Source organism: Myxine glutinosa, chromosome 12, assembly GCF_964187855.1.
Source record: "Myxine glutinosa chromosome 12, kmMyxGlut1.1, whole genome shotgun sequence".
Taxonomy (NCBI): domain Eukaryota; kingdom Metazoa; phylum Chordata; class Myxini; order Myxiniformes; family Myxinidae; genus Myxine; species Myxine glutinosa.
Window position 1 is genome coordinate 74,255,464 of NC_136272.1, and position 25,000 is coordinate 74,280,463.

At 51.1% G+C, this 25,000-nt stretch overlaps 1 protein-coding gene across 1 annotated transcript in view; it reads right to left on the minus strand.

The window, feature by feature from the left end:
- LOC137437525 (transcriptional activator GLI3-like) overlaps positions 1-25,000 on the minus strand; it is a 163,255-nt gene that overhangs the window by 34,171 nt on the left and 104,084 nt on the right. The window lies entirely within an intron of this gene.

A 25,000-nucleotide genomic window follows, 5' to 3' on the forward strand; every position in this document is an offset into this window, starting at 1 on the left:
TCATGAAACATTTACATTTTGTAGTCCATTGTATAATTTAAATAAACATAAATGCAAATTTCACGTGTGGAAAAAGTAAGTGCACCCCTACATTTACCACTACTTCAAACACCTTTTTTTTTTTTTTTTTTTTTTTTTGTATACAAGATCGAGGCTCGTGAAAGAGCGAACATTAATCACACAGAAAGACAAACAGACACACAAAACAAATAACATCGGGAGCGGTAGACAAGATGGGGAGAGAGGGGGAAGGACACAAACACAACATTTGAGAGCAGGGACCGAGAGACATGGAGACATCGAGAGAACTGTGGGAGGGAGAGGGCTTTGGGGCAGAGGCATGGGAAGGGGGGGGGGGGGGGTGGGAGAGGTATAAAACATATGGACACTGCCAAGACTTCCAGGAAAGAAGTTGGAATTTCAAACAAGGTGGATCTGGGGTGAATTAGTGGGGGTAGAAAAGATCAAGGTTTTGGATGGGGGAAGATAAGAGATGGTGGTGAACAGCTGTTTTGAAGACCTGGAGGGAGGAGTGTGATTGAAGTGAGTGTGGGAGTTTGTTCCAGAGGCGGGAGAAAAGAGGAATGAAAGAGTGAAGGTGAGCAGAGAGCCGAGATTTCGGCAGTTTAACCATCAGAGGGTGGCTGGCAGATCTTGTGCGACCTGTAGGAATATTTGGGGGACAGAGCACAGAGAGAGCTGGGGGAGCAAGGCCGGAGAGGAGTCGGTAGAAGACAGAAAGACCACCTACCTGCCTGCGGTGAGTGAGTGAAAGGCCCTCAGAGATAGCTTCATCGCGGGAGATTCCAATGATTCTGAAAGCTTTGGATTCAACAGCGTGAAGCCGAGCCAGGTGTGAGGCAGGAGCACCAGCCCATAGGGGAGAACAGTATTCCATTGAGCTGCGGATGAAAGCCTTGTATATGGTGAGGAGCTCACCTAAAATTAGAATCAGGTGCACCAGCTCAGGTGCAAATGATGAGAACATCGTTAGAGAGGATCTTGGAGGAACCTGTCTTATTTAAACCTCAGACATTTAGTTTGGTTTGCTCTTTGTTTTTGAAATGTGCGGCATCACCATGCCTAGATCAAAAGAGCTCTCCGAGGCCTTCAGAAAGGTTATAGATGCCTACGAGTCTGGGAAGGGATTTAAAAAGATCTCCAAACAATTTGAAATCAATCATTCGACTGTCCGGAAGATCATCTACAAGTGGAGAAGATTCCAAACAACTGCCATCTTGTTCAGGCCAGGCCGCCCCAGCAAGTTCAGCCCGAGAGCAGATCGCAAGATGCTGAAAGAAGTCTGTAAGAACCCCAGAATGTCATCACGGAACCTACAGGTAGCTCTTGCCACTGTTGATGTCAAATTGCACGAGTCTACCATTAGAAAGAGGCTGCACAAATTTGATCTGCATGGGAGGTGTGCCAGGAGGAAACCTTTGATGTCCAGAAAGAACATCAGGGCAAGACTAAAGTTTGCCAATGAACACCTAGGCAAATACCAGCACTTCTGGAACAATGTGCTCTGGACAGATGAGTCAAAGGTAGAGCTATTTGGCCACAGTATCAGAAGACATGTTTGGCGAAAACCAAAGAAAGCATTTGACCACAAGAACCTGATACCAACTGTAAAGCATGCTGGTGGAAATATTATGGTTTGGGGCAGCTTTGCTGCATCAGGGCCTGGGCAGCTCACCATCATAGAATCCACTATGAATTCTTCATTGTACCAGAGAGTGCTTGAGGATAATGTGAGGCCATCTGTCGGAAAGTTGAAGCTCAATCGAAGGTGGACCTTGCAACATGACAATGACCCTAAACATACCAGTAAATCCACCAAGGAATGGCTGAAAAGAAAGAAATGGAGGTTTCTGGAATGGCCAAGTCAAAGCCCGGATCTAAATCCCATCGAGATGTGTGGGGGGATTTGAAACGAGCTGTGCATGCAAGAAACCCCTCAAACATCGCACAGCTGAAAGAATTCTGCATGGAGGTGTGGGCAAAAAAAGGTGTGGGCAAAGACAGTTATAAGAAACGCCTACTTGAGGTTGTTTCTGCCAAAGGGGGCAATAGCATGTATTAGAGCCAAGGGTGTACTTACTTTTTCCACATGCGAAATTTGCATTTATGTTTATTTAAATTATACAATGGACTACAAAATGTAAATGTTTCATGATATTTGTTACATTATATCACATTTATCTATCAATATTGTTGAAATGAAGATCAAATAGCTGTATGTTGAAATATGTTGAAAAAGTCAAAACTTTACATGGGGTGTACTTACTTTTTCACGTGACTGTATATATACTGGGGTGGTCCACAATTATTTTACTTTTTTGAAATGTCATGTTCGCACCCTCCAGAACTGTTCCAATACCTAAACAAACCCTGCTGGTGAAATAAATATGAAATTGAATAATATTTATGGGTAGCGCATGGTCATCAAAGTTTCCCCATATGGTCTTACACTAACGTCTTACAATACCATGGACACTGAAACAGTTTCTGATTGTCGCATACTTTTACAGGAATTTTAAGTTGAGTTATCAATACCCTGCATGCCTTGTTGATGTTTTATGAAGGAAAATATGTTTTGAGGGGTCTATGCAGTATGCATTGTACCCTGTAGAGGTAAGGTTTCAAATTTATGCTGAACATTTGTTGACATTCAAGTATCTCAAAATTTGACTTTTTTTAAACATTTCGGCCTTCCATAAAATCACCTACCTCTGACCAGGACAAGTTAGAACAAGTCTGTTGCTGATCAAGATCACCGACACTTTTGGGATGGTTTCCTTGAATACAAGATACTTATGAAGGTAATGCATGTAATTATGAAGGTTTTATAATCAAATATAATATTAGGCCTGTGGCGGACACAAAAGCCCACTGGCGTGGTGACATCATTCCACGCACCAAGTGGGCGGTGGCCACGCCCGAGGGGTAGGCGTGGCCTCATGATATACACCGGGCGACCAGCCCGGAGGAGTTCAGTGTTACAGTGTAGTCTTACAATAAAGACGTTTATATGTTACCGCTTGTCCGCTTCCTCCTTGCTCACAAGCAGCGCGCGTAACGCCGCGCTTTACTGGTGACCCTCGACGTTGGATCTGCCGGAGCGATCCTTCCACACGCGACGCCATCGCCATGGCCGCCTTCGTCAAACTTCCGGAATTTTGGGAGGCTCAGGCCGAAGTCTGGTTCGTCCAGGCCGAAGCCCAATTTCAGCTTCGGCACCTCACCGGCGATGACACGCGCTACTGCCACGTCGTCGCCTCCCTCGGGCCCGGCACGGCCGCTCGAGTTGTGTCCGTCCTTCGCCACCCACCGGACGGCCACAAGTACGAGGCACTCAAGCGGCTACTCCTAGCCACGTTCAGCCTTACGGACGACGCACGGGCCGACCGCCTCCTGGATCTCCCCGAGCTCGGTGAGACGCGCCCGTCGGTCCGAATGGACCATATGCTGTCACTGTTGGGCGACGAAGCCCCCAGTTCGCTATTCCGGGCGCTTTTCCGTCGCCAACTTCCAGCGCAGGTTCGCCTCGCGTTGGCCGGGACCGGGCTAACGGAACCCCGAGCATTGGCGGCCGAGGCGGACAAGTACTTCGCCGCTTCGGACACGCGGGCAAGCGTTGGCGTGGCCGTCACGGCCTTCGACGCTGATGTTCCACAGCATCATCTTCTACAGCACGCTGAGGTTCAGCAGCATGCTGATACGCACCTCGTGAACGCCGCCACGCCCCGCCCACCGCCGCGGCGAAAACCGCCACCGCGGGGAAACCCGTCGACTCCACCGGCCTGGCGGAGCCAGCCGCGCTCCTCCAGCTCCACCACCTGGTGCTGGTTCCACGCCAAGTTCGGCCACGAAGCTCGGCGGTGTCATCCGCCGTGCTCCTTCAACGGGTCGGGAAATGCCCGGGCCGGCGCTCAATTGTGGCGATGAGCGCCGGCCGTTCGAGCAGCCTGCTGTTCATAACGGACACCTTCTCCGGGCGCCGTTACCTGTGCGACACGGGAGCGCAGGTGAGTGTCATTCCCGCCGGCACGTCAGACAAGCACGCCGCGGGTGGGGGCCCCGCGCTGCTTGCCGCGAACGGGACGCCCATCCGTACGTACGGAAAACGCTGCCTCTCTCTGCGGTTTGGAGGGCGGGTTTTCCGATGGACGTTCGTCACCGCCGACGTGCCCATGGCACTGCTTGGCGTGGACTTCCTGTGCGCTAATGGGCTCCTGGTCGACGTCAAGCGCAGACGGCTTGTCCAGGCCGAGACGTTCAGCTCGCTCGCGTGTGCGTTGCCCAGCTCAACGAGCGGCTTGCCAAGCGGCTTGCCGAACGATTCGGTTCCGGCCACGTTGGTCTGTACGCTTCCGGCAGCGGACACATTCACCCGCCTCCTCGCCGGCTTCCCGGCCCTCACGCGGCCCACCTTCTCGGCGGGGGCCGTCAAGCACGGGGTGGCCCATCACATCCCCACCGTCGGGCCACCGGTCTACGCCCGGGCACGCCGCCTCGAGCCGACGAAGCTGGCGGTGGAAAAAGCGGCGTTCGCTACCCTGGAGCGACTCGGCATCGTTCGGCGCTCAGAGAGCGCTTGGGCGTCGCCGCTGCACATCGTGCCGAAGCCCGGCGGGGGATGGCGACCGTGCGGGGACTATCGCCGTCTCAATGACGCCACGACTCCCGACCGCTACCCCGTCCCCCACATTCAGGACTTTTCCGCCCGTTTGGCGGGCAGGTCCTTCTTCTCGAAGGTGGACCTCATACGCGGCTACCATCAGGTCCCCGTCAGGCCGGAGGACGTCCCGAAGACGGCAGTCATCACGCCATTCGGACTCTTCGAGTTCCTGCGCATGCCCTTCGGTCTGAAGAATGCGGCTCAGGCGTTCCAGCGACTGATGGACAGCGTCCTGCGCGACTTGGATTTTGTCTACGTCTACCTGGACGATATCCTCGTCGCCAGCGCGTCCCGCGAAGAGCACCTACGCCACCTCCGCACGCTCTTCGAACGCCTGGGCCAGCATGGCCTGATTGTGAACCCCGCAAAGTGCCGGTTCGGCGCCGCCACAATCGATTTTCTGGGGCACCGTGTCACCAGGCACGGCGCCGTCCCCCTGCCGGCCAAGGTGGAGGCGGTGAAGGGGTTTCCGCGCCCCCGCACGATCAGAGGGCTGCAGGAGTTCCTGGGCATGGTGAACTTTTACCATCGGTTCCTGCCCCGTATCGCCCAGCTCCTGCGCCCCCTGCACGAAGCTCTCCGAGGTAAGCCGGGCAAAGGCGACGTTACCTGGACCGAGCAGATGGACACGGCGTTCACGGGCGCGAAGCTCGCCTTGGCTAACGCCACCATGCTCGCGCACCCGGCGCCCGATGCACCGATCGCCCTCACCACCGATGCCTCGGACTACGCGGTGGGCGCGGTGCACGAGCAATGGGTGCGTGGAGCTTGGCAACCGCTGGCGTTCTTTAGCCGGCAGCTTCGCCCGCCCGAACGCCGTTACAGTACCTTCGACCGCGAGTTGCTCGGACTTCACTTGGCGGTCAGGCACTTCCGCCATCTGCTCGAGGGCCGGGCGTTCACTGCCTTCGTCGACCACAAGCCGCTGATCTTCGCGATGGGCAAGGTCACCGAGCCGTGGTCAGCCCGGCAGCAGCGTCACCTCTCGGCCGTGTCCGAGTACACGACGGACATCCAGCACGTCGCGGGGAAGGACAACCCGGTGGCGGATTGCCTTTCCCGGGCCGTCGCCCACGCAGTCCACCTCAGCATCGACTATGCCCGGATGGCAGCGGACCAGGCCGCTGACCCCGACGTCCAGGCCTTGCGGACCGCCGTCACGGGACTCCGCGTCACCGAGGTGCCGTTCGACGGCGCGGGCGCGGCCCTCTTGTGCGACGTCTCCCTCGGGCGTCCTCGCCCCATTGTGCCCGCGGGCTGGCAGCGCCAGGTGTTTGACGCCATCCACGGCCTGTCCCACCCGGGCGCGAGGGCCTCCCAAAGGCTGATCGCCGACAAGTTCGTCTGGCATGGCCTCCGGAAGGCCGTCCACGGCTGGGCCAGGACGTGCCTCGCGTGCCATCGCGCCAAGGTGCACCGGCACACCCAGGCCCCGTTGGCCCCGTTCACGGTGCCGGAACGCCGGTTTGACCACGTCCACGTGGACCTGGTGGGACCTCTGCCCCCCTCGCGGGGTTTCACCTACGTCCTCACCATGGTGGACCGCACCACCCGGTGGCCGGAGGCCGTGCCCTTGGCGTCGACAACGGCGGCCGATGTCGCGCAGGCTTTCATCGCCACCTGGGTCGCCCGGTTCGGCGCCCTCTCAGACATCTCATCCGACCGCGGCCCCCAGTTCACCTCGGAGCTCTGGGGGGCGGTTGCGCAGGGGCTCGGGGTCCGGCTGCACCGAACCACGGCCTACCACCCCCAGGCTAACGGCCTGTGTGAGCGATTTCACCGCTCATTGAAGGCCGCGCTCCGGGCCACCCTCCGCGACGGCGGCTGGGTTGACAGGCTCCCCTGGGTCCTGCTGGGCCTCCGGACGGCGCCCAAGGAGGACCTGCGCGCATCCGCGGCGGAGTTGGTCTTCGGGCAACCGCTGCGGGTGCCGGGCGAGTTCCTCCCCGACTCCACGGCACCATGGTCCGCGGCACAGCAGCGCTCCGCTCTGCAAGAGACCGCCCAGAGGTTCGCCCCGGTGCCAACGGCATGCCACGGGCACCCACCGACGCACGTCGCCCCGGAGCTTCGCACGGCGGAGTACGTCTTCGTCCGCCACGATGCCCATCGGACACCACTGCGGCCCCCGTACGACGGGCCTTTCCGCGTGCTGGAGACCGGGGCGAAGCACTTCACCCTGGACATCGGCGGTACTCCTGACCGCGTTTCGGTAGACCGCCTCAAGCCGGCCCACCTCGATGTGGACCATCCACCGCCAGTGGCCCGACCCCCACGTCGGGGCCGCCCTCCTGCGGGCGGACCCCCGGCACCGCCCAGCCCCGCCGCCACGGCGCCCCCCGGTCCTGCACCCATCCCAGGGGCAGCCAGGGGCATCCCACCTGGTATCCCTGCACCCCGGACGCCGCCGATCGCCAGGGGGCGCTTCGGCCGGGTCATTCGTCTGCCCCGCAAACTGGCCCTCCAGGTGCGCGGGAATTCTGGGGGGGCGCGTGTGGCGGACACAAAAGCCCACTGGCGTGGTGACATCATTCCACGCACCAAGTGGGCGGTGGCCACGCCCGAGGGGTAGGCGTGGCCTCATGATATACACCGGGCGACCAGCCCGGAGGAGTTCAGTGTTACAGTGTAGTCTTACAATAAAGACGTTTATATGTTACCGCTTGTCCGCTTCCTCCTTGCTCACAAGCAGCGCGCGTAACGCCGCGCTTTAGGCCTATATTAAATAGTAGTAGTACTTGGAACACTTAGCAGCATTTATTATGTCTATTGTCTAGGCCTAAATAATAAAGCCTAGCCTATCCTATGCCTAGCCTAACATTACAATACTACATTGGGCTATATAGGGCATAGGCCCACTTATATCAATGATGTGTAACATGTTTTCTTTTTATTGTCATTCACAAAATGACATTTTGTGCCAAAATGTGACTAACTGTTTAGATGTTCAGTTTCCCCTTATATTTCAAGTCCCTGACATGGTCTCCCATGCTTATTTTGCTACCCCCATTAAAATAAACACCCAATTTTGTAAGAACTCCCTCTAATTACCTTTTTTTCTTACTGTATCTTCCCCAGATTCATTCACAATGGCTACAAAATCCAGAGAAAGGGTGTACCTTATAGGATCGTTAAACGAAGTGATTACTGGTGTAAAACTACCTTCCTTGCGGCAAGTGCTGAGTTTCTTTATGTACCAACATCTGACATTAAAGAAGTCCAAACGAGAGGCATTTGCTCTGACTATCAATGAAATCCAAGAATTTTGGCAGATGGCACACATTCCTATAAGACAAAGACATCATTGCCAATCCAAGGTTGAAAAAGTGTTTGAACAATGGCGACTTCTCAAGAAGAATAAGAATAGAAAGTCGAAAACTCAGTTGGAAAAAGAAGAAGCCTTCACCGTTTGCTTTGATGATCTGTTTGATGTTGCTCATGCACATGCTCTGAACATGATGACTATACAGGAAGATAAAGAGTTCTTACTTGCCCAACGCAAGAAGGGGAGGCGAGGTTCCATGGCTGGTTTTGATGCCAGGCTCAATCAGGAGAAGCGGAAAGCAGCAGCAAGGGAGCGGCATGAAATGAGGGCCTACCGTGAACAACAAGCACAAGAAGCAGGCACATCCAATGTCACTCTTATTGTATCTTCTAGCAGCAGCTCTGAGTCTGCAGATGAGTCAACTGAGGATGAAGATCAGCGAGTCACTGGAGAAACTCCACCTCACAAAATGCACAAAAGGATGCCCATTGTGTCACCATCACTAAGTGCTGCTTTGAACAGAACGAAATTGTCAGACAGAAAGGCAATGATGGTGATGACTGCAACAGCCCAGAGTCTTGGGCATGATATTGAGGAACTTGCATTGAGCCGGTCCTCAATTCGCCGCCTCCGGCAACAACATCGAACAAAGAAGTCACAAGATTCACAAGATGCCATTATAAATGCTTTGAAGGATTGGGGGATTGAGGACGCTGTGAGAGCTTTGTGTTTTGACACAACAAGTTCCAACACAGGTCGGCTGGCCGGAGCATGTGTGTTAATTGAACAAGGACTGGGCACCGAACTGCTATTTCTTGCTTGTCGCCACCACATACTTGAAATTGTGATTGGAGCAGTGTTTGTGAGCTGCATAGGGCCCTCCTCTGGACCAGAGATCTTAATCTTCAAACGATTCCAGGCTCGCTGGGAATTTCTGGATCAGGATAACTTTGATAATGCAACCACAGATGAATTGGTTAGTGAATCCCTTTCTGATATCAAGGATGATGTTCTGCTTTTCGTTGGGAGTCAACTTGCTGAAATCCAGCCAAGAGATGATTATCGGGAATCATTGGAACTGTGTGTAATCTTTCTGGGTGGAGTTCCTGCAAAAGGAGTCCGGTTCATGGCCCCAGGACCCATGCACCATGCCCGTTGGATGTCAAAGGTAATCTATAGCCTGAAGGTTTGGATGTTCAGAAGTCAGTTCAAACTCACTAGCAAAGAGCAGAAAGGACTGAGAGACATTGCCATCTTCACCATCCGTATTTACATCAGAGCATGGATGACAGCTCCTCTTGCGGCTTCTGCCCCAAACAGTGATTTGCTTCTTCTAAAATCTCTGGTGCAGTACAAAGATGTAAACCAAGCAATTTCGAAGGCAGCAGCCATGAAACTAGCAGGTGGTACTTATCAGAGGACCTGATTGGTCTTGCATTTTTTGACAAGAATGTGCCTGCAGCAGTGAAACAACAAATGATCCTCGCACTGGAGAATGAAGGACAAGAAGATCCCCCGAAGCGCATCCAAGTTGATCTGGGAAATATTCAGGAAAGTGGTTTGGAAGATTTTGTTACACAGAAATCCCACATGCTTTTTGAAAAGATGGACCTTCCTGACAGTTTTGTGGAAGCAGACCCAGAGACTTGGGAAGACCGAAACGATTTGAAAGCAGCGTGTAAGACTGTGAAGGCCATGAAAGTGGTAAATGACCATGCGGAACGAGGAGTTGCACTAATTCAGGAGTTCAGTGGACTGCTGACACATGATGAAGATCAACTTCAGTTCCTGCTGCGGGTTGTGCAGGAACTCAGGAAAACATTCCCTGATAGCAACAAGAAGACCCTAACTGGAAAAGACTGAATAACCAGCTGGTAGATGTGTTTAGAATTTGTATACGTACTGTATGTGTAATTTGTGTATTGCGTTATATACCAATTTCACCTGTATAGTGTAGAGACTATATATACTGAAATTTCAAGTTAGTTGAGCTACCTCTAAATATTAAAATAGATCCCTAAAGCTTCACATACAGTGTTTTTATGACCAAAGGAACAATTGTGGATGGTGGGAACATTAAAAAGTTGTTACAATTTTTTCTCATATTATTCTGGACCACCCAAATATATACATATATACACATGCACACATATTATATATACACTACAGGTCAAAAGTTTTAGAACACCTCAGTTTTTCCAGTTTTTATCGAAATTTACGCAGTTTAATGTCTCAATGTACTCTGAAATTAAGCATAAAACAAATAAACAATTGGAGATAAAAAAGAAATCATAGAATCATTTTGTTTAACAAAATTTAACTTAAATTTTTGACTCAGCAAAGTAGCCACCTTTTGTAGATATAACCGCCGAACACACTCGTGCATTCTTTCGACAATGGAAATCAAATATTGTTCGGAAAGTTCTTCCCGACACTGTTGCAGAAGTTCCCACAAATGTGTTGAACTTGTAGGTTGCTTTGCTTTCACCCTTCTGTCCAGTTCATCCCAAACCAGTCTGGAGACTGTGCTGGCCATTCCATGATTTGAAGCCTACCGTCTTGTTCTTTTCCTCGAAGGTGGTTTTGACATTGCCTGGAGGTGTGTTTAGGGTCATTATCTTGCTGTAGGATGAACCCCTGACCAACTAGACGTATACCAGAGGGTATTGCATGGCGCTACAAAATGCTATGGTAGCCCTTTTGGTTCAGGGTGGTATATATACAGTCAAATATATATATATATATATATATATATATATATATATATATATATATATATATATATATATATATATATATATATATATATATATATATATGTATATATATATATATATGTATGTATATATATATATGTATGTATATATATATATATATATATATATATATATATATATATATATATATATATATACATATACATATATATATACATATACATATATACATACATACATATATACATACATACATATATACATACATATATACATACATACATACATATATACATATATACATACATACATATATACATACATACATATATACATATATACATACATACATATATACATACATACATATATATATATATATATATATATATATATATATATATATATATATATATGTGTGTATGTATATATATATATATATATATATATATATATATATATATATATATATATATATATATATTGTTGCGGATATGGCATTTGGCCTCCATATCCGCTTGTAAATATTCCCCTATTTCCCCAATACTCCCCAACTATCCCCAATCCCCCATTCCCTAGTCCCATTGTCTGTAAACAACACTCTGTAGAACCGACCTTCCCCTTTTTCCCCCATTAAATGTCGTGCCCAGGTCCACCGCATCTCACGTAGACAACTTTCGGACATCTTGCTAGTTATTCTTAGTCTATGTCAGTTAAGGACTCGTTTCCATTAATTCTGACTCTTCGTTGCACCAGAATGTGATCGTATGGCACCAGTAGTGAGTTTAGGACCTCCCCATACCTCCTCCCATCTTCCCCATGAAACAACAACCACAACAACTACAACAACAACTACAACCACAACTACAACAACAACTACAACCACAACTACAACAACAACTACCACAACAGCGCGCGGGGAGTGTGCGTCCTCACTCCGGCTCGGTTAGCCGCCATTACCCATGTGCGCCGACGGGGTTACCACGAAGGGGCTGCCTGTCGGCCCCTCGTCAAGGGCGGAGCCGGTAACCCCCCGCACCCAATGAGAAGCAACGGGCCGATTCCATCTGGGGCGGAGCTAACGAGCCGAGGGCGTGTCACTCCCCGCCGGATATACGCAGCGACTTACCGGATGTGAGGTCAGATGCGCCTCAGCCACGAACGAGAGAACCAGACGCCACCTCGAGCGCTGTGAGACCTCCCGCATCTCTGGACCGGACCGGGTCGATTCTGTCCCTGAGCCAAGGTGCACCTTGAGCCATCGAATACCCGCTTTTCTTGCCATCAATCCCCATGTGAGTCAGTTTTGTCCTGTTTATCTGTCGTCTGTCGGGGCTAGTATAAGACCGTGTCTAAGTGCCTATCTTCCTATGCTGTCCCTCTCATCCCTGTAATCTAACCTTCCGCCATATTATAACCTCCTCCGGAGGTCTTGAGAACCGTATCCCTGGTGTCGTGTCATTTTAATCCCAGCCGTTGTGTCCTTTTCCTTCATTGATCTAGCGTAGCGCGACTCGGCCAAGGTTCGAGTAGAATCGGGTAAACGTGCAGACGCGGTCATACCAAACCGCTCGGTAAACCAACATCCACAACCGCGTCTGTAACAATTGGTGTCAGGAGTGTCGGATTCGAACCTGGGACTAAATTTATTAGGCCCAAATTTTGGAACACCAATTGTACCACTAGGGTAACAATTGGTGTTGGAAGGTAGAATTTGATCCGGAGCGCGTTTCCCGCACTCAAAATTATAACGGCGAAATTTGATTTTGTTTTACAAAATATAAAAACCCGAATTTTGAAAGTCGCGCTATGGCGGATCAAGACAGCTGGGGTCCGGTAGAGGAGAGTGAGGCAGGGTCGGTCCAGGACCAAATTGAGGGACGCGAGGAGAGCGAAGCAGCGAGGGTAGCAGACGCACAAAATAGCGTCGTTGCGCCCGACGTTGCGGGTGCGCAAAATGGCGCCTCGCTGGTCGCGGCGCCCGCGACCGTGGCAGCGCCCCTGGTGGATCCGAACCTTTTTATGTTGCAAATGAGGGCCCTTATGGAACGAATGGGAGACCAAATTGTGGGAATGAGGGCTCAGGGTGAGCGATTGGAGGGCCAAATGGGGGTAATGAGGGACGAAGCGAGGGGTACCGGTGAGGGGTTAGACAATAATTTTAAGGAGTTAGACAAGAAATTTGGGAAGTTAGACAATAATTTTGAGGGGTTAGACAACGGGATAAAAGAGGTGAGAAATGGGTTAATGGGGGTAGAAAACAGAATGGCCGCTCAAGAGAATCAAATGGAAGGGATGCAAAAGGGGTTAGAGGGGTTAGAAAACAGGATGGAAGGCAAATTGAGGGACATGAGGGACCAAGCGGAAAGGGAAGTTAAACAAATGGGGCAGCAGATAGAGGGGGTCAGAATGGGGGTAGAAACCAAACTGGATGCTCACAGGGAGGAAATGGAGCAGATGAGGGTGGCATCTGGGCAGGAGATGCAAGTGATGGGAGAGGAGATCAGAAGAGGAGTGACTGAGGAGGTCGGAGGAGTGCGCGAGGAGGTGAGGCACTGTAAGGAGCACATGGAGAAGGAGGTGAGAAAGGGGACTATAAAATTGCAAGGGGGCATAGAGGACCTGACGCAGGAGGTGGAACAGCTGACGGAGGGACAAAAAGGACTAACGGAGCAGGTTCAAGGAACACTGCGGTATTAGGAGGGTTAAAGGCGACACAGAAAGAACTAAAAGATGACTTGGTAGCGACGAAGAGGGAATGTCAGATGGTACGTGAGGGATTGACAACGAGGTTGGACGAGGTGATAGAGGTAATGGAGACGAAGGACCGGCAGATGAAGACGCACATGGAAACGGTCAAGGTAGCCTTGGAGGACGAGCTTGAGGAGACGTACCGGGGAATAAAAGAGGTGAAGCAGAAATTAGAAGAAGTGGAAGAAGGGCGTGAGCGAAATTAAGAAGCGACGGAGAGAGGATAAGAAAGAGATAAAAGAGGAGATAAAAGAATTGGTCCAAAGTTTGTGTTTGGATCGTGATGATGTGCTCATTAACCGGATGAGGGATTCGCAGGTGATGGAGGAGAAGCGAAGAGGAAGAGGACCCGGTGTAAGTGGTGACCAATATGGTCGTGTGTATGATGCGCCAGGGGATTTAAGAAGCTTGGGGGTCGAGATGGACCCGGGTGTTCGTGAGAGGCCGTTGGTGAAGTGTGCGACAGGTCTGGTGTGCGAAAGAGGAGGTGTGCGAGAAAGTCCGACCCTGGGGTGTGTGAGGAAAAAGTGCGTGCCAAGGAGTGAGGGTGCTGGCGAGAGTGAGTCGGTCGTAGCACGTGTGCGAGGGAGCACATGGAAGCGCGGTGTGGTAAGTGTTACAGAGGGTGTGACGGGAGAGTGTGCGCGAGAAAGGTGTGTAACGGACAGGTGCATGGGGAAAGAGTGCGCTGTCAAGAGTAAGGGTGAGTGCACTGTCAAGAATGGAGGTGAGAGTAGTGAGAGTGACAAGGAGAGTGAGTTGGTTGTGACAGGTGAGCGAGGATGTACACCTGGGATGGAAGGATGCACACCTGGAATGGTAGAGCGTGAGTGGGAATGCACGCTGGAATTGGTAGTGAGGCACGTGGTTGGGTGTGCGAATGAGAGCACACCTGTGATTGTCACAGAGGAGGTGACAGAGGAGGGGGCGCGAAGAGGTGTGTTGGTGAGGTGTGCGACCAACGAATGTGTGCCAAAGTGTTCGGTGGTCAGGTGTGTGACCAAGGCTGTGAGTGGAATGAGGGGACCTGGGTGTGTAAGGAAAGGTACGAGGAGCATGGAAACGGCTGGATGTGTGAGCAAGGAACGGGCTGCGGGGTGTAAGCGTCCAGGTGAAGCATCGACGGTAACCGGTTTAGAGGTTAGAGCGACTTTTAGCCGAATCGGGCCCTCGGTGCGTGCTGGGCCTCGCTTTGAACGGCCGCGTCCGTGCTCCACTAGGCGGAGCGGGCAGCCCGATAGAAAGGGTCGTCATGGCGACCACTTTTTGTTGAGGCAGTCCGGCAGGTCGACATCGGGACATTGGATGGCTCCGTGCCGAGATGGTGCGTGGGATCTCGGCACGGGTAAGCCCCCGTCCCTGCACCGAATGCGGGACGTGTCCAGCCGCTGGCACAGAACAACCCGCATTCATGGCTTGGCTTTACGAAGCCGGGCTTTGGACAGGAATTGGCGCACCGAGAGGCATTAGTGAGTAGACTGGGTGATGAGGTTAGTGTTTTGGACCCAAAATTAGAGAAAAACAAAATTTGATGATTGGCAAAGGGATTGGCAGTAGTGATTGGCAGGTGGAGATGGATAGGGCAGGGAAGGAGAAAACGGCATTTTCCACAGGTAAGGGACTGTATCAGTTTACTGTGATGCCGTTTGGGTTGTGTAACGCCCCCGCCACCTTTGAAAGATTGATGGAGCATGTACTAGGCGGCATGCCATGGCAATCATGCCTGGTGTACCTGGATGACGTCCTGGTACATGCCCAAACGTTCCCCCAGGCAGTAGCTAATTTGGACCAGGTGTTCGGGTGCCTCAGACAGGCAGGGTTGAAGCTGAACCCGAGTAAGTGCACTTTGTTTGCAAGAGAGGTGGCCTATCTAGGTCACGTGATCGGCCGCGAGGGGGTAAAAACGGACCCAGACAAAATTAAAGCGGTAGAGGAGTGGCCCGCACCACGTACCATCAAAGAGGTGCGGGGATTTTTGGGACTCTGCTCCTACTACCGGCGCTTTGTGGCGAAATTTGCGGAGTTGGCCCGTCCCCTCCACCGGCTTACGGAGAAGGGGACGCGATTTAATTGGACACGGGAGTGCCACAAGGCCTTCCAAAAATTGAAGGGGTGTCTGACATCCGCACCCCTTCTAGCTTACCCCACTAGTGACGGGACATTTACCCTGGACACGGATGCGAGCCAGGAAGGATTGGGCGCAGTTTTGTCTCAGACACAGGAGGGCGTGGAGAAAGTGATTGGTTATTATAGTCGGGCCTTAAGTAGGCCCGAGCGAAATTATTGCGTCACTCGCAAAGAGTTATTGGCTATGCTGGCTGCCATGAACCATTTCCACCCGTACTTGTACGGGCGGAAATTTTTGGTTAGAACTGACCATTCCTCCTTGCAATGGCTCCTTCGGTTCAAGGAACCAGAGGGCCAAATTGCAAGGTGGTTGGAAAAGTTGCAGCAGTACGATTTTGATGTGGCCCATAGGGCCGGGAAGGCCCATGGTAATGCGGACGCACTCTCTCGGCGTCCTTGTCTGGGGGAAAACTGCAAATTTTGTGCGAGACACGAGGAGAGGGAACAATTGGGCGATTCGGACCCGACCCTCGTTGTCCGGGCAACCCGGGTGAGAGGGCCAATTTTGCCACTAACCGCAGATGAGGAATTCGGAAGTTTGGCATGGAGCACGGCCCAGCAGGAGGATCCTGTCCTGGGGCCAGTGTTCAATTGGGTCAAATTGGGGCAAAGACCTAATGGGGAAGAGGTCACCCCCCTCGGGGCGCAAACAAAGGCATATTGGGCTCAGTGGAAAACTCTGGAATTGAAGGATAACATCTTGTATCGCAAGTGGGTGGAGGTTCCCTCTGATAGAACTTCCTGGCTGGTGGTAGTCCCAAACAAATTTAAGACCGATATATTGCAACAGGTGCATGGTACCCGCCCCGGCGGCCATTTGGGCAGGACAAAGACAACATCGAGGGTACGCCGGAGGTTTTATTGGGTGAATATGGGGCGCGACATACAGGACTGGTGTCGGAGATGCGACGCCTGTACTGCCAAAAAGGGACCAGCACGGAGGATGAGGGCCCCCCTTCAATTACACCAGGTGGGGGCCCCCCTAGAGCGGGTGGCCATGGATATCCTAGGCCCACTACCCCGCACCCGCCTAGGTAATAAGTACATCCTCGTTGTGATGGACTACTTCACCAAGTGGCCGGAGGCCTACGCCCTCCCCAACCAAGAAGCAGGGGTGGTAGCGCAGGCCTTCGTGGAAGGATTTGTGTGCCGGCATGGGATTCCACAGGAGTTGCACACCGACCAGGGACGAAATTTTGAGAGCAAATTGCTAAAAGATGTGTGCAGTCTCCTGTCAATTCGGAAAACCAGAACAACGCCTTTAAGACCTCAATCTGACGGGATGGTGGAAAGATTTAACCGAACTCTAATCCAACAACTGGCACTGTTCACCGCCACCCGTCAGGATGACTGGGACGAACATCTCCCTTATTTGCTTATGGCCTACCGAACCAGCCAGCACGGGGCCACCGCATGCAGTCCAGCGTTGCTTATGTATGGGCGGGAGTTACGGGCTCCCGCCGACTTGCTATGCGGTCCCGTGCCAGACACAGTGGTTAACCCGCCGAGGGAGGGGTACGCACGTCACCTAGAGGAAGGCATGGAGCTAGTCCATGCCTTCGCCCGCCGCCAACTCCATCTGGCGGGGGAAAAGATGAAGCGCAGGTACGACGACCGGAGCCAGGGGAGTCAATACGCTCCGGGGATGAAGATTTGGTTCTTTAATCCCCGGAGGCGGAAGGGAAGGTGCCCAAAGCTCACCTCCCCCTGGCAAGGCCCAGGAGTCGTCCTGTCGCAAATCTGTGACGTGGTCATTAAGATCAAAATGGGGCCACGAGCCCTCCCTCGGATCGTCCACGCCGACCGGATAAGGCCTTACACAGGCGAGCAGGCGCCCCCGTGGATTGCCTCGGCTTTAGATGCCGAGGCGGGACCCAGTACCTCTGAATAAGGGGGGCTTATTAGTGCCAGAGGACTGGGGGATTGAGGAGCGATAGGCCCGGTGGGTAAGGGTGGCATCCCTGCCACCCTTCCCATGGTGGGGCAAAGGAGCAATAGATTATGGGGTGTATGGCAGTGAAAACTAGCCCGGGTGGGTTAGGATATTGATAGGGATCTAGCGAAGATGACATTAGGTAACGTTAAGGTTAGTTAGTGACTGATACCTGTAGTGGGGACGCAGGTAGATTAGTATGGATGATAATGACGAGGGAGCGCAATAGTTTAAAGGGACGACTGGGAAGCGCAAGTTTCAGAAGGGAGTAGTTAGCTGAGATGATGCCGTGTGTGTGAGAATTGAACAGGTGTGATTGCACAGGTGTGCAACTGGACAGGTGTGATTGCACAGGTGTGCAACTGGACAGGTGTGTGGAGCAGTGTGTGAGTAATGAGTGTTGTGGATCAGCGCGAATGCGCTTGGGGAGAGAAGGGTGCAGGTGGCACCAGGTGTGAGAGCACAGGTGTGCAGGTACAGGTGTGTGGAGAGAGTTGGAGTAAGTGGTACGGAGTGGTGTGCATGGTGCGAAGGTGTGGATGGGGGAAGAGTGGACCCCTTTCACGAGTACCCGGGGCGGGTAGTGTAAGTGTTAGGTAGAGGGTATAGGTAAATTGTGGTTGGATATTGGCATTTGTGGTGCGGTTGCAGAATGGTGTTGTGGATGGGTGCATTCGTGTTGTGGAAATGGCTGGGCGTGTAGCCTGTTAGTGTGTGTAGTTGGTTGGGCACTCCACCACTGTGAGGATGTCGGCCAGGTGAGGCCGCAGGTGGGCTCTGGGAGCCGGTAGTTGTGGATGGGGCCCGAGGATCCGGAGGACGGACCCGGGTAGCCCAGTGCCAGAGAGGGCACCGAGTGGGGAGAGCGCCAGAGGGCCTTCCCCAGGTAGTTAGGTTAGGGTAAGGAGCAGGTAAGCTCGGAGGCAACTGCAGTGGTGGAGGTGTGCAGGTGGGTAGACCCGCTGGGAGAGGTACACGCCACAGCCCGGAAATTGTGCGAGGGCACCGGGAGATGAATCGGGGGAGTGAGACCCCAAATTGAAAAGCACCACAGTTTGGCCAATGGGAATTGGTTTTTAGAACCCATAGTGTAAGAGGGCCAATGGTTTGGCCGGAGAAAGACCCCGGGTAATGTAAAGTTGTTAAAGTCATTTAGGAAATAGTTAGGATTGATGAACCTGTCGCACCATACGCAGCCACTTACCTGTGGTGATGATGATGACTCCACACCTGTGTTTTCTTTGTTTGTGTTGCAGAAATGAGAATTGCTGTGAGGATTTGTGAGACGCATCACGACGTGGATGAGACATTGGGGTGATTCCATCTCTCCCTCCCTAGGAGGGACTGATGATGAATTGGTGATAGCAAATTATGATGTTGAGTTGGAGATGGCAAATTTTGATGAAAGTTGAAAATGGCAAATTTGATTGGTTAGGAGGGAGAGAAGACGAATTTGGTTTATGGGAGGAACGGGGAAGACAGTAGGGACGTTTGTTGATTTGTAAAGTAGATGTTTATGGGTAGTGTTGTGTTTTGTGGATACAGTAAGGGGTAAGGGAGGGGCCATGTAGGTTACCTGGTGGGGGGGGGGGGGGCGTACGGTAGGAACGTACCTGTCTCACCTGGTTCCCATGTGCCCCCAGTGTGCATCATCTTGTATTGCGTGCACTTTTGCGCCCTTACCACCTTACTCACTTGTCTGCTTCTTTTGTCTCCCACCTCCGAGGATCTGGCTTTGGGGCAGAGAGAGAGGAGAGAGAGGTGCTGGCTCCGCAGTTGTGGGCCTGCACTTTCGCTGCTTGCTGCCTGGATCGATACACCATATGGACCGCAATTTTGGTGGCCACCCACAATGGACCGCAGTTCGTTTGCGGCCAAGCACCACCCGTGGATGGACCTATGGGTCAACGTGGCACCTATGCCATACAGGTGAACCACTAATAGTTGGCCCCTGACGGCCACAATACAGAAATGGACGCGGTTGGCGCCTTTCTTTATTTTTGAAAGCAGTAAGAAGGCCAAGTGCACCACACGAAGGCAAGACCAGCGGCAGACCATCGGCCGGCTGCGACACCACACCGTGATTTATAGACACTTTATTGGTGCACCGGATGGTGCTGACTGTGTGATGGGGTGGTGCTTTTGGTGCTTGGAAGGGGTGCTCTGCACATTATTAAAGGCCGTAAGGCCACAGAGCACTCGTGGGTTGGTGTATCGATGCTGGCATGCGTGCTCTCTCTATGCATAACATCTGCATGTGTTCCTCCAAAAACAGGTCCTGGATCGTAGTGTAAATATCAGCGTAGTCTTGTGTAAATAATGCTCCCTACCGGCTGTATGTTTAGTTTGCGAATTCTTTCCGCAATTCGGTTATCCTGTGGGCGTGTTTCTGTGAGGAGCAGGGTGCAACGTCGCAGGGGGACATATTTACTCATTTGTGAATATCTGTAAAACTGTCGCACTCAGGGTAGAGTTAATAGTAGAGGGAACTACATCTGAGTGCCACACTAAAATAGGTAAAAATTTATCGGGTCGGGACGCCCCGAGGGTAGAGAAGGGTGCAATGTTGCGGATATGGCATTTGGCCTCCATATCCGCTTGTAAATATTCCCCTATTTCCCCAATACTCCCCAACTATCCCCAATCCCCCATTCCCTAGTCCCATTGTCTGTAAACAACACTCTGTAGAACCGACCTTCCCCTTTTTCCCCCATTAAATGTCGTGCCCAGGTCCACCGCATCTCACGTAGACAACTTTCGGACATCTTGCTAGTTATTCTTAGTCTATGTCAGTTAAGGACTCGTTTCCATTAATTCTGACTCTTCGTTGCACCAGAATGTGATCGTATGGCACCAGTAGTGAGTTTAGGACCTCCCCATACCTCCTCCCATCTTCCCCATGAAACAACAACCACAACAACTACAACAACAACTACAACCACAACTACAACAACAACTACAACCACAACTACAACAACAACTACCACAACAGCGCGCGGGGAGTGTGCGTCCTCACTCCGGCTCGGTTAGCCGCCATTACCCATGTGCGCCGACGGGGTTACCACGAAGGGGCTGCCTGTCGGCCCCTCGTCAAGGGCGGAGCCGGTAACCCCCCGCACCCAATGAGAAGCAACGGGCCGATTCCATCTGGGGCGGAGCTAACGAGCCGAGGGCGTGTCACTCCCCGCCGGATATAAGCAGCGACTTACCGGATGTGAGGTCAGATGCGCCTCAGCCACGAACGAGAGAACCAGACGCCACCTCGAGCGCTGTGAGACCTCCCGCATCTCTGGACCGGACCGGGTCGATTCTGTCCCTGAGCCAAGGTGCACCTTGAGCCATCGAATACCCGCTTTCCTTGCCATCAATCCCCGTGTGAGTCAGTTTTGTCCTGTTTATCTGTCGTCTGTCGGGGCTAGTATAAGACCGTGTCTAAGTGCCTATCTTCCTATGCTGTCCCTCTCATCCCTGTAATCTAACCTTCCGCCATATTATAACCTCCTCCGGAGGTCTTGAGAACCGTATCCCTGGTGTCGTGTCATTTTAATCCCAGCCGTTGTGTCCTTTTCCTTCATTGATCTAGCGTAGCGCGACTCGGCCAAGGTTCGAGTAGAATCGGGTAAACGTGCAGACGCGGTCATACCAAACCGCTCGGTAAACCAACATCCACAACCGCGTCTGTAACAATATATATATATATATATATATATATATATATATATATATATATATTGTTGCAGTTTTGAGAACCCACACTTCTTGTAAATATCACATCATTAAAGGTTAAAGGTAGCACCCCATAGATAGGCCACAAGCAACACGTAGGTCACCATAGGGCACCAGTTATTCCTTAGTATGTGTTTAGATAAGGCATTTCCCAATAGTTGAATCTGCGTTGTGTCAATCATATAAGGAGTAGGCCCTTTCGTCCATTTTGCCAGCCTCCCCTTCCAAGCGACGCCATTAAGCGTGCCGTCCAGTCTGTGCCCGATGGCCCTTTCCAATTTGGTACGCTCCTTGGCCAGCAGCCGCAGCCTTAGCTGCCCGTAAGCTCGCTCAACGCCGCCATAAGCCACGAGGTGAGGCCCGAACAGGGGGCGGAGTGCCAGGGAGAAGGTGTGGCCACGTCACCCAGCAGTCAAAGGCGGAGCCAGTAAGCGATAACCAGCCAACCAGGGCTGAGGTAACATCGCCTGACAGGCGTGGCTTTTGGGCTTGCGGAGCGATCTCTGGCTGAATTATAAAAGCGAGCGCACAAAGCCCTTTCACAGGACTTGTTGGAAGCGCGCTTGGTAAAAGGACTACTGTGATTTCGGAGAACCTACAGCGGAAGCGTGTGCTGTCAGGACTTATTGAGAGAGCGCACTGGTAACAGCACTGCGAGGACGAATGCGCTTGATCGTGGTTGAAAGGACTTGCACAATTAGCGCTTGCGTACAGGACATTGGAGGGGGGGCGTTTGGCGCGAGTGTGCAAATATTACATACGCTGCCAGGATACCAGCCTTCCCCCCATGATATAATTGTCCGTTCGCGTTACACTGTGAAGAGCTGCCTGCCGGGTTTTCCATCGCCTGGACCGGAGCCGGACTGGAGACTGGACGCGCTGGTGACCATCAACCTACCATCTCAGCAATCCCCGTGTGAGTGTCTGTGTGTGTGAGACGGGCCCGTTTGTCCAAGGAATAAGTTAAGCCTGTAATTAAGACTGCCCTGTGTACTTCTCCTTCCTCTTCCTTTCTTGTACATTCTTTCGTTTCCTCTTCTCCTTCTTGTACATTTGTAATAAATTGCTTTGTTCTTCCTATTTTCTTGGTTTCCTCTCCATCCGATCGCATCAGTCTTTTCTCCAATTGGGTAAGCGTGGCACAATCGCAACCGCTATAATCGGGTCTAGTCCTTGTTAACGGCCCGAATCGCGGCTCGCTTCGCTCGGCATGTCCACTAACACCGTGGTTTGGGCGGGAGTTATTTCCTTGCTTCACGGTCGGTGTTAGTAATTAGGTATTAGGGCTAAGTCGACCAATCACCCTATTTAATACCGACCGGAAGGAACGTTATAACTTCCAGGACTCGCGTCGGCCAGATAAAAGGACAAGGGGATTAACCCCCCCCCCCCCCCCCCTTGATAAGGGGAGAGCCGACGTCGGAGATCCGCAACAATATATACAGTTACGTGAAAAAGTAAGTACACCCCATGTAAAGTTTTGACTTTTTCAACATATTTCAACATACAGCTATTTGTTCTTCATCTATCTATAATTCCAGTAATCTCTGTCTGTACGTCTGTACGTCTGTACGTTTGTTTGTCTGTGACCGCTGTTTCTCGACAACCACGGGTCCGATATACTTTTAACTTGCCAGGTATATTGCTGGGGACCCGAGGATGTGCCTTTTCAAGGTTTCATATTAATCGGACAATTACTTACCGAGCTATGTCCAAAAAACGATTCAACCAATCAGAGAGCAGCGAACGATCGCGTGTGCCGAACGTGGAGGACACACTCTGCCTCGGATGGCACATTTGACAGCGTATTCATTTATTTCACGTTTGCAAACTATGTTGGCGTTAAACTATGTTTTAAAACTAATAAAACCGAATTTGCGATTCATTCGCTTTCCTGCGCGTTTGTGCACGCGATGGCGATTTCTTTACCAAACTCCGGAAGCCGTTCGCTTTGGACCAAACCATTGCATGTAAATAGAGGGGGGGGGATTGTCACCGTACTCGCAAGCCGTTCGCTTTGGACCAAACCATTTCATGTAAATAGAGGGGGGGGATATAATTTTAGATATAGATATAGTACGGGCAATGCCCTAGTTTCAACAATATTGATATAGATAAGGGTGATATAATATAACAAATATCATGAAACATTTACATTTTGTAGTCCATTGTATAACTTAAATAAACATAAATGCAAATTTCGCATGTGGAAAAAGTAAGTACACCAACAACAACAAACAACAGGCATTTTAAGGCCATTTTCCCTCCTAGAGTGGGGGTTAGCCTTATGGTCCCCATGACAATCTTCTCCATTTTGCCCTATTTTCTGCATATCTCCCCTTGTTAACCCCCTTGCCCGAATTTCTTCTTCAACCATCTTTAGCCAAGTCTTTCTCGGTCTTCCCCATCCTCTACTTCCTTCTACATTCATTTCCATCACTCTTCTCAACCAGTCACTTTCATCCTTCCTCAAAGTAAGTAAGTACATCCTTGGCTCTAATAGGTGGTATTGCCCCCTTTGGCAGAAACAACCTCAAGTAGGCGTTTCTTGTAACTGTCTATCAGTCTCTGACATCGACTGGGAGAAATTTTTGCACACTCCTCCATGCAGAATTCTTTCAGCTGTGCGATGTTTGAGGGGTTTCTTGCATGCACAGCTCGTTTCAAATCCCCCCACAACATCTCGATGGGATTTAGATCTGGGCTTTGACTTGGCCATTCCAGACCCCTCCATTTCTTTCTTTTCAGCCATTCCTTGTTGGATTTACTGGTATGTTTATGGCCATTGTCATGTTGCAAGGTCCAGCTTCAGTTGAGCTTCAACTTTCCGACAGATGGCCTCACATTATCCTCAAGCACCCTCTGGTACAATGAAGAATTCATAGTGGATTCTATGATGGTGAGCTGCCCAGGCCCTGATGCAGCAAAGCTGCCCCAAACAATAATATTTCCACCATCATGCTTTACAGTTGGTAACAGGTTCTTGTGGTCAAATGCTGTCTTTGGTTTTCGCCAAACATGTCTTCTGGTACTGTGGCGAAATAGCTCTACCTTTGACTCATCTTTCCAGAGCACATTGTTCCAGAAGTGCTGGTCTTTGCCTAGGTGTTCATTGGCAAACTTTAGTCTTGCCCTGATGTTCTTTCTGGACAGCAAAGGTTTCCTCCTGGCACACCTCCCATGTAGATCAAATTTGTGCAGCCTCTTTCTAATGGTAGACTCGTGCACTTTGACATCAACAGTGGCAAGAGATACCTGTAGGTCCCGTGATGACATTCTGGGGTTCTTAGAGACTTCTTTCAGCATCTTGCGTTCTGCTCTCGGGCTGAACCTGCTGGGGCGGCCTGGCCTGAACAAGTTGGCAGTTGTTTGGAATCTTCTCCACTTGTAGATGATCTTCCGGACAGTCGAATGATTGATTTCAAATTGTTTGGAGATCTTTTTAAATCCCTCCCCAGACTCGTAGGCATCTATAACCTTCTTTCTGAAGGCCTCAGAGAGCTCTTTTGATCTGGGCATGGTGACGCCACACACTTCAACAACAAAGAGCAAACCAAACTAAATGTCTGAGGTTTAAACAAGACAGGCTCCTCCAAGATCCCTTCTAACGATGTTCTAATCATTTGCACCTGAGCTGGTGCACCTGATTCTAATATTAGGTATTTGAAGTAGTGATAAATGTAGGGGTGTACTTACTTTTTCCACATGCGAAATTTGCATTTATGTTTATTTAAATTATACAATGGACTACAAAATGTAAATGTTTCATGATATTTGTTATATTATATCACCTTTATCTA